The 8,389-nt window shown below is 42.4% G+C and overlaps 1 protein-coding gene across 1 annotated transcript in view; it reads left to right on the top strand.

The window, feature by feature from the left end:
- The first annotated feature begins 3,007 nt into the window (after positions 1–3,007).
- The window catches only part of LOC121929892 (bactericidal permeability-increasing protein-like), a 44,473-nt gene continuing 39,091 nt past the window's right edge, over positions 3,008–8,389 (top strand). Inside the window, exon 1 of the mRNA XM_042465882.1 lies at positions 3,008–3,127. The gene's annotated coding sequence lies outside the window, so the exon portion shown is untranslated. The remainder of the gene's footprint in view (positions 3,128–8,389) is intronic.

Below are 8,389 nucleotides of genomic sequence, written 5' to 3'. Positions count from 1 at the left end.
AAGAAGAAGGAAACGGTAGGTTCACTGCGTGGAGAAGATGACAAAATGCTAACAGAAGACAGAGAAAAGGCAGAATTACTCAACACCTTCTTTGCCTCAGTCTTCTCAGAAAAGGCAAAGGGGCTCAACCTGAGGATAATGGAGCAGAGGACAGAATAGGGGAATTTCAGCACAGAATAAGTAAAGAGATAGTAGAGGAACACCTTATTAATCTCAATGAATTTAAGTCTCCGGGACCAGATGAACTCCATCCAAGGGTATTAAAAGAACTGGCAAATGTAATATCGGAGCCATTGGCAATAATCTTTGAAAACTCCTGCAAAACAGGAGAGATCCCAGCAGATGGAGGAGGGCAAACGTTGTCCCCATCTTCAAAAAGGGGAAGAAGAGGATCCCAACAATTATCGTCCAGTTAGTCTGACATCAGTACTAGGAAAGATTCTGGAGCAGATCATTAAACAGAGAGTCTGTGAACATCTAGAAGGCAATGCCATCATCACAAAAAGTCAACATGGGTTTCAGAGAAACAAGTCATGCCAGACAAATCTGATCTCTTTCTTTGATAAAATTACCAGCTTGGTAGATGAAGGGAATGCTGTGGATATAGTATATCTTGATTTCACTAAGGCCTTTGACAAAGTTCCCCATGACATTCTTGCAAACAAGCTTGTAAAATGTGGGCTAGATAAAGGAACTGTTAAATGGATCTGTAATTGGTTGACCGGCCGAACCCAAAGGGTGGTCAGCAATGGCTCCTTTTCATCCTGGAGAAAAGTGACCAGTGGGGTCCCACAGGGCTCTGTCCTGGGCCCAGTGCTATTCAACATCTTTATCAATGACCTGGATGACAGAATTGGAAGCATACTTATCAAATTTGTAGATGATACCAAATTAGGAGGAATAGTTAATACTCCAGAGGACAGGACCAACATTCAAAATGATCTGAATAGACTAGAAAGCTGGGCCAAAGCTAACAAAATGAAATTCAACACGGAGAAATGTAAGGTATTGCACTTAGGGCAGAAAAATGAAATGCACAGATATAGGATTATGGGGGACACCTGGCTGAATGAAACTACATGTGAAAGGGATCTAGGAGTCCAAGTAGACCACAAGTTGAACATGAGTGAACAGTGTGATGCGGCAGCTAAAAAGGCCAATGCTATTTTAGGCTGCATCAATAGAAGTATAGTGTCTAGATCAAGAGAAGTAATAGTGCCACTGTATTCTGCTCTGGTCAGGCCCCACCTAGAATATTGTGTCCAGTTCTGGGCACCACAATTCAGAAAGGACATTGAGAAACTGGAGCGTTTCCAAAGGAGGGCGACAAAAATGGTGAAGGGTCTGGAAACCATGCCCTATGAGGAACGACTTAGGGAGCTGGGGATGTTTAGCCTGGAGAAAAGAAGGTTAAGAGGCGATATGATAGCCCTGTTTAAATATTTGAAAGGATGTCATGTTGAAGAGGGAGCAAGCTTGTTTTCTGCTGCTCCAGAAAACAGGACCCGGAACAATGGATGCAAGCTCCAGGAAAAGAGATTCCACCTGAACATTAGGAGGAACTTCCTGACAGTAAGGGCTGTTCGACAGTGGAATGCACTCATTCCTCGGAGGGTGATATATTCTCCTTCCTTGGAGGTCTTTAAACAGAGGCTGGATGGCCATCTGTCAGGGATGCTTTGATTTGGATTTCCTGCATGGCAGGGGGTTGGACTGGATGGCCCTAGTGGTCTCTTCCAACTCTACGATTCTATGATTCTATGACAAGTGGAGAAAGGCTGCAGCAGTTTGCTTTTGCCAGAACCTACAGAGAAGGGCAGGATTCCACCCTTCCTCTCTTTTACACTTTGCCAAGTTAACTGAGCAAAAACTACTTTTGCACATTGAATTCAATCTGTGGCAACTCAAAGAAGCTGAGAACAAAAGGGGAAACTGGGAGGAGGGGAGAGAAACTGCGACATGTTTAAAACAGCTGGAAAAATGTGACAACAGAGGATTAAGAAGTAGTGTGGCGTAGTGGTTTGAGCACTAGACTATGACTCTGGAGACCAGGCTCAGCCCTGCTCAGCCATGGAGACCCACTTGAGTACTGTAAGTCACACTCTCTAAGCCACAGAACAAATCTTGCCAAGAAAAAGCCATGATCGGGTTGCCATAAGTCAGAAATGACTTGAAGGCACATAGCAACAACAGCAACAATTGCCAAATCGGGACAGTTTGGATGGTATGCATTTGCAATTCAGTGTTGGCCATGACTATGAATTTTATAGTTTTTTCTTAAGCAAGGACTCCTCAGAGCAGCTGGTCCAGCAGTTGGTGGTATTCCTTGGCAGTCCCCCTTCCAAGTACTATCCAGGCCTGACCCTGCTTAGTTTCCAAGATCAAACACAATCTGGTGTCTTCTAGGTATATAGGTCCTTGGCTGCACCATAAATCTGCATAAAGGCAGTTGTATTGTTAAGTCCTTGCCTAATACCTTTGAACATGGAACTTACTGTTCCCATAACTAGCCAGAGCCAACATCTTTGCTCAACACAACTGGAATCTCTTTCCTGTGTAGTTGTTGCCAAGTCACTTCTCATCAGTATATCCTTGCAATCAATGGTATATTTGAATATATATATATATATATATATATATATATATATATATATATCACCAGTGTGCACCACATTTCATTTCCTTATACCAAACTTGATTTACCATTTTATTGTCCGGAAAACCAGGGCATCTTCCTTAATCTCTTGCTGGACAGACTCAGGGCACCTTCCTTAGTCATACAGTTGGAGTTCCCTTGATGAAATCTTGAGGTGGGGTTTTCTCACCAGAGTAAACCAAAGCAAAAAACATAATGCAAATATCCAGCGAGCTCTGATTGATGTATTTTACTTCCTTTCTTGTCCTCTGATTGTAAGGCCAGAGATGGGGAAACAATGGGGTTTTCCATCCGGAGCCTGGGTTGACGGCTGACTTATTGCGAGATAAGGAAGTCTTGGGGTGGTGATGGTGGTGGGGCAAGAATTATAAAGACTGCCAAGGGCTAGGGAAGACCATTGGGTGTTGAGTTGACCAGCCATCCCAAGGACAGAGAGATTGCAACTGCTCCCTTGGAGCTATCAAGACTCAAGTAAGTCATTTCTTCTTATTGTCGCTGTGTGCCTTAAAGTCATGGTTCGAGTGCCAGCTCAGCCATGAAACATACTGGGTAATCTTGGGCAATACTCTCAGCCTCAGGGGAAGGCAATGGCAAACCTCCTCTGAACAAATCTTGCCAGGAAAAAAACATAATAAGTTTGCCGTAGGGCCGCCATAAGTTGGAAATGATTTGAAGGCATGCAACACTAATAACAACAGATCCCAAGTGGGACTGATCTTGGCACTTTCTGGGGTTGACAATGACAAGGGCCACTGAGAGAGGGGTGCTCAGGGCTAGTCCTTCTCAGTGGCTGCTGTCAGGTTGTGGAATTTCCTCCAACATGAGTCTATATTGGCCTTCTTTCTTTCCTTCCATTGGCAAGTAAATCCTGTAGGCCCTTGACATCCACTGGGGTTTGGTTCCAGGACCCCCTGTGGATACCAAAATCCATGGATGCTCAAGTCCTGTTATAGATAATGGTGTCCCTTATATGAAATAGCAAAATCAAGCTTTCCTTTTTGGAATATTTTCAAGCCATGGATAGTTGAATCCAAGGATATAAAAATCAATGGATATGGAAGTCTGACCTTAAAAAAAAAAAACTAAACAGGTTTTTGGTGATTAAGGCTACACTGCAGAAATAATGCAATTTGACACCATTTTAACTGCCAAGGCTTTATGCTATGGAATTCTGGGATTTGACTCCGACTCAGGAGATGTTTAGCCCTGTGTGTCAGGGAGCGCAGGTGCCACAACAAACAACAAATCCCAGGATTCCATAGCATTAAGCCAGGGCAGTTAAAGTGATGTCAAACTGCATTATTTCTGTAATGCAGATGCAGCCTATTTTGTTGGGCAGAAGGGTCTTTTAGCATGATATAGGCATAAAATAGAATCTACAGTTGACCCTCCATATCCACCATTCATAATTCCAAAAAGCAAACTTTTATTTTGTCATTTTATATAAGAAACACCATTGTACAATGCCATTGTATTTAATGAGCATCCACAGATTTTGGTTTCTGCAGGGGTCCTGGAACCAAACCCCAGTGGATACAGTATTTTAGTCTTATTGTTATATTTTAAAAATGTTCTCATACTGTTTTAAATTCAAAGGCCTCAACCATTTTGGTCTGGAAAATCAGTATGCGACAGGATCTTGTAGCATCTTTGGGACTCCCAGAAAGAAAGAAGCTGGCAGCATGAGAATTCATAGCCTTAAGCTACCAGCTTCTTTCTCTCAGCCTCAAAGGTGCTGCAAGATCCGTTTGCATAGTGCTATAAATTCATGACGTTTGGATAAGATAGCTTATTTAATTGTTTTTTGGCTCTTTTTTATTTGTGGGTTTTTAAGCTGTTTTTCATTATCGCCCGTAAGGCGCACTGTATGCTATGTTGGGAGAAAGCAGAGACAGAAAATGAAATATATAAATAGAATGATTCAAGGATAGGAACTCTCTGAGCAAAGGCATTAAAGCCACTCTGGATTGCTGAGATACACCAGAATTTATTTTGTAATGTATTGGGTTTTTTAAAATATTGACCCCCAATATCTTGGGCCCTCCAGAAGTCTAGGGCCATAGGATTTTACTCTTCCAGGCCCCTTCTCCTTAGCCTTGTCTAGCATGCAGTTGGTGGCCAACCTCGCAGGGCTGTAGCCGCAGGGACTACTGGTCTCTGGTTTCTATATGCAAAGGGATCTTGTGGTACTTGGGAGACCAAGGGTGCATCTACATTATAGAAATAATGCTGTTTGACTTATAGCTCAGACCTATATAATCCTGGGAGTTGCAGATTTACAGCGTCTTTAACCTTCTCTGCCAGGGTTGTGGCACCTCACAAAACTACAAATCCCAGGATTCTGTAGGATGGAGCCATAGCAGTTAAAGTGGCGTCAAACTGCATTATTTTTATGGTTTAGAACAGGGGTAGGCAACCTGCGGCCCAGCAAGGCCTTGGGACCGGCCCCAGCCTGGTCCTGCTGCCGATTGCCGCTGGGGCCTTTGGCGTCTCGTGCGAGGGGCATGGTGGGGTAATTGTCTATAGAAGCCTCAGAAACATGCATTTATCTTAACATTAAAAAAAAATCAGCAATTTTTTTTGCGTGTCCTCCATTTTTTATTTAAAAAGTGCCCTCCATTTGAAAATGTCCTACATTTGTCCCGGTTTATTTATTTATTTAATTTTTAAAAAAATTATTTAATTATTTATTTTTTGGCTTTGGCCCCCCAGTTGTCTGAGGGACAGCAACCCGGCCCCCGGCTGAAAAGGGTTGCCTACCCCTGGTTTAGAAGATGCACTCATAGGCTGCATCTACGCTTTTCAGAAATAATGCAGTTTGACACATCTCTAACAGCCATGGCTCAATGCAGTGGAATATTGGGGTTTGTAGTTTGCTGTGGCACCAGAACTCTCTGTAAATATCTCACAGAACTACAAATCCCGGGATTCCTTAGCATAGAGCCGTGGCAGTTAAAGTGGTATCAAACTGTATACACTGTATAATTGTACAAACTGTATAATATCTGCAGTGCAGATGCAGCTTGGGTGAAAGAAGTTGGAGCATACGTTTTTGTAACTTGGTTGCACCTATAGAATCATAGAATCATAGAGTTGGAAGAGACCACTAGGGCCATCCAGTCCAACCCCTTGCCATTCAGGAAATCCAAATCAAAGCATCCCTGACAGATGGCCATCCAGCCTCTGTTTAAAGACCTCCAAGGAAGGAGACTCTATCACCCTCCGAGGAAGGAGTGCATTCCACTGTCGAACAGCCCTTACTGTCAGGAAGTTCCTCCTAATGTTCAGGTGGAATCTCTTTTCCTGTAGCTTGCATCCATTGTTTCGGGTCCTGTTCTCTGGAGCAGCAGAAAACAAGCTTGCTCCCTCTTCAATATGACATCCTTTCAAATATTTAAACAGGGCGATCATATCACCTCTTAACCTTCTTTTCTCCATGCTAAACATCCCCAGCTCCCTAAGTCGTTCCTCATAGGGCATGGTTCCCAGACCCTTCACCATTTTTGTCGCCCTCCTTTGGACACGCTCCAGTTTCTCGATGTCCTTTCTGAATTGTGGCGCCCAGAACTGGACACAATATTCCAGGTGGGGCCTGACCAGAGCAGAATACAGTGGGACTATTACTTCTCTTGATCTAGACACTATGCTTCTATTGATGCAGCCTAAAATTGCATTGGCCTTGTTAGCTGCCACATCGCACTGTTCACTCATGTTCAACTTGTGGTCTACTTGGACTCCCAGATCCCTTTCACACATAGTTTCATTCAGCCAGGTGTCCCCCATAATCCTATATCTGTGCATTTCATTTTTTTACCCTAAGTGCAGTACCTTACATTTCTCCATGTTGAATTTCATTTTGTTAGCTTTGGCCCAGCTTTCTAGTCTATTCAGGTCATTTTGAATCTTGATCCTGCCCTCTGGGGTATTCTACAGATGCATCCAGTTTCCTCTATGAACCTGAGGAAGGAGACCTGAAAGCGCATGCTACCAATATCTTTCATTCAGTAGTCTCAAAGATGCTACAACATCCCTTTGCATGCTGCTGTTTTGGTCTCTGAATTCTGGTTTCTATAGTGAGGCACGTGGAAGTTCCAAAAAGAAATAATAACTCTCCCTGAAAAAGGAAAAGAAAGAGAAAAGGAACTGAAGATAACAATGTCTGGTTGCAATGACTGGTTGCCTTGTTGGTTCCCTAAGTCTGGAATAGATAAGGTTGATTTGTGTCTCTTCATGGGTGACTGCATAGTTTCCTGCAAGTGGTTACTAGGATTCTTGCAAAGGATACTGGACAACTTGGGAGACAGGCGAGATATAAGAAAATTAAATAATTATAATAAAAGAATAATAATCTGATGCTCCAAGTTATCTCCCCTTCTTCTCAAATCATGGTCCATAGACAGAGTCATTGAATAGATTTTTTAAAATCACCTTATCAGTTAAGGAATCTCAAGCATGCGCCTCTGCTTGATATATTGAAAAGGCAATAGAGCCTGACTCTGCTAATTACAAAAAAGTAGATTGTAAAGTTAAAGTTTTTTTAAAAATAATATTTTAAAACCATTAATTTCAATTTCAGTTGATTTAAGAGTTGTGTGTTCTAGTTGGTTGGTTGGTTGGTTAGTTATAGGGGTTTCTAATGCCTCTGTGCTATTGCTGTCGTACCATTTCATTTTTATACCAGCCTCAGATCCTTGGTGATGAAGGTGCGATAATTAATTGTAGGAAATAAAGAAATAAGACTTCACATCTTCTCCTTCCGATTGGTCATCAAGTTTCCCAGACGGTCCAATTTTTCTCTTTTTAGATTTCACTTAGGGTGCATCTGTAGTTGTTGTTGTTGTTGTTGTTGTTGTTGTGTGCATCCAAGTCATTTAAGGCAAACTTAACATAGGGTTTTCTTGGCAGGTTTCTTCAGAGGAGGTTTGTCATTGCCATCCTCTGTGGCTGAGAGAGTGTGACTTGCCCAAGTTCACCCTATGGATTTTAATGCTCGAGTGGGAATCGAACCCTGATCCCTGGAGTCATCATCCAGTGCTTAAATGACTACACCACACTGGCTCTCATTGGATGCATCTACATTGTAGAAACAATGCAGTTTGAACCCACTTTAAGTGCTGTTGCTCCATTCCATGGAATGCTGGAATTTGTAGTTTTACAACTTCCCAGCCAAAGAGTGCTGGTGCCTCACAAAACTACAAACCCCAGGTTTCTGTAAGATGGAGCCATGGCAGTTAAAGTGGTGCCAAACTGAGTTATGCCTACAGTGTAGATGCACCTTTGGTTAATATGAAGTAACTGGCTATTTGTACAGAAGTTTCTGTTAGGAGATGGTGATTCAGCCTAACAATTGCAATGATTTTCACTTGTCTTCTGATGTATGAATAGCAGATAGGTGGTGGTATAACCGTCTGTCTGTCTGTCTGTCCGTCCGTCCGTCCGTCCATCCATCCATCCATCCATCCATCCATCTATCTATCCCACTATACACAGACAGTAGGTCTAACTTGGACTACAGACCTCCCATCCACGGCTAATGAGAAACAACAAATAATTTCCAACATTTAAGTACTGTATTTCTTTAAATATATAAAACGTAGCGCATACAGTTGCTTGCATTTAACCAAAAGGTTGCAGTATCTGCAGCAGCCACAAGGCTGCACTGAACAACACAATAAAACAAATTTGTAGATCAAGTGCCAGTAAGTAAATTTAAAATTCTATCAAAGTTGTAAA

Source organism: Sceloporus undulatus, chromosome 4, assembly GCF_019175285.1.
Source record: "Sceloporus undulatus isolate JIND9_A2432 ecotype Alabama chromosome 4, SceUnd_v1.1, whole genome shotgun sequence".
Classification (NCBI taxonomy): domain Eukaryota; kingdom Metazoa; phylum Chordata; class Lepidosauria; order Squamata; family Phrynosomatidae; genus Sceloporus; species Sceloporus undulatus.
Note: the sequence above shows the minus strand (reverse complement) of the source record. Positions and strands in the feature narration are given on the sequence as shown.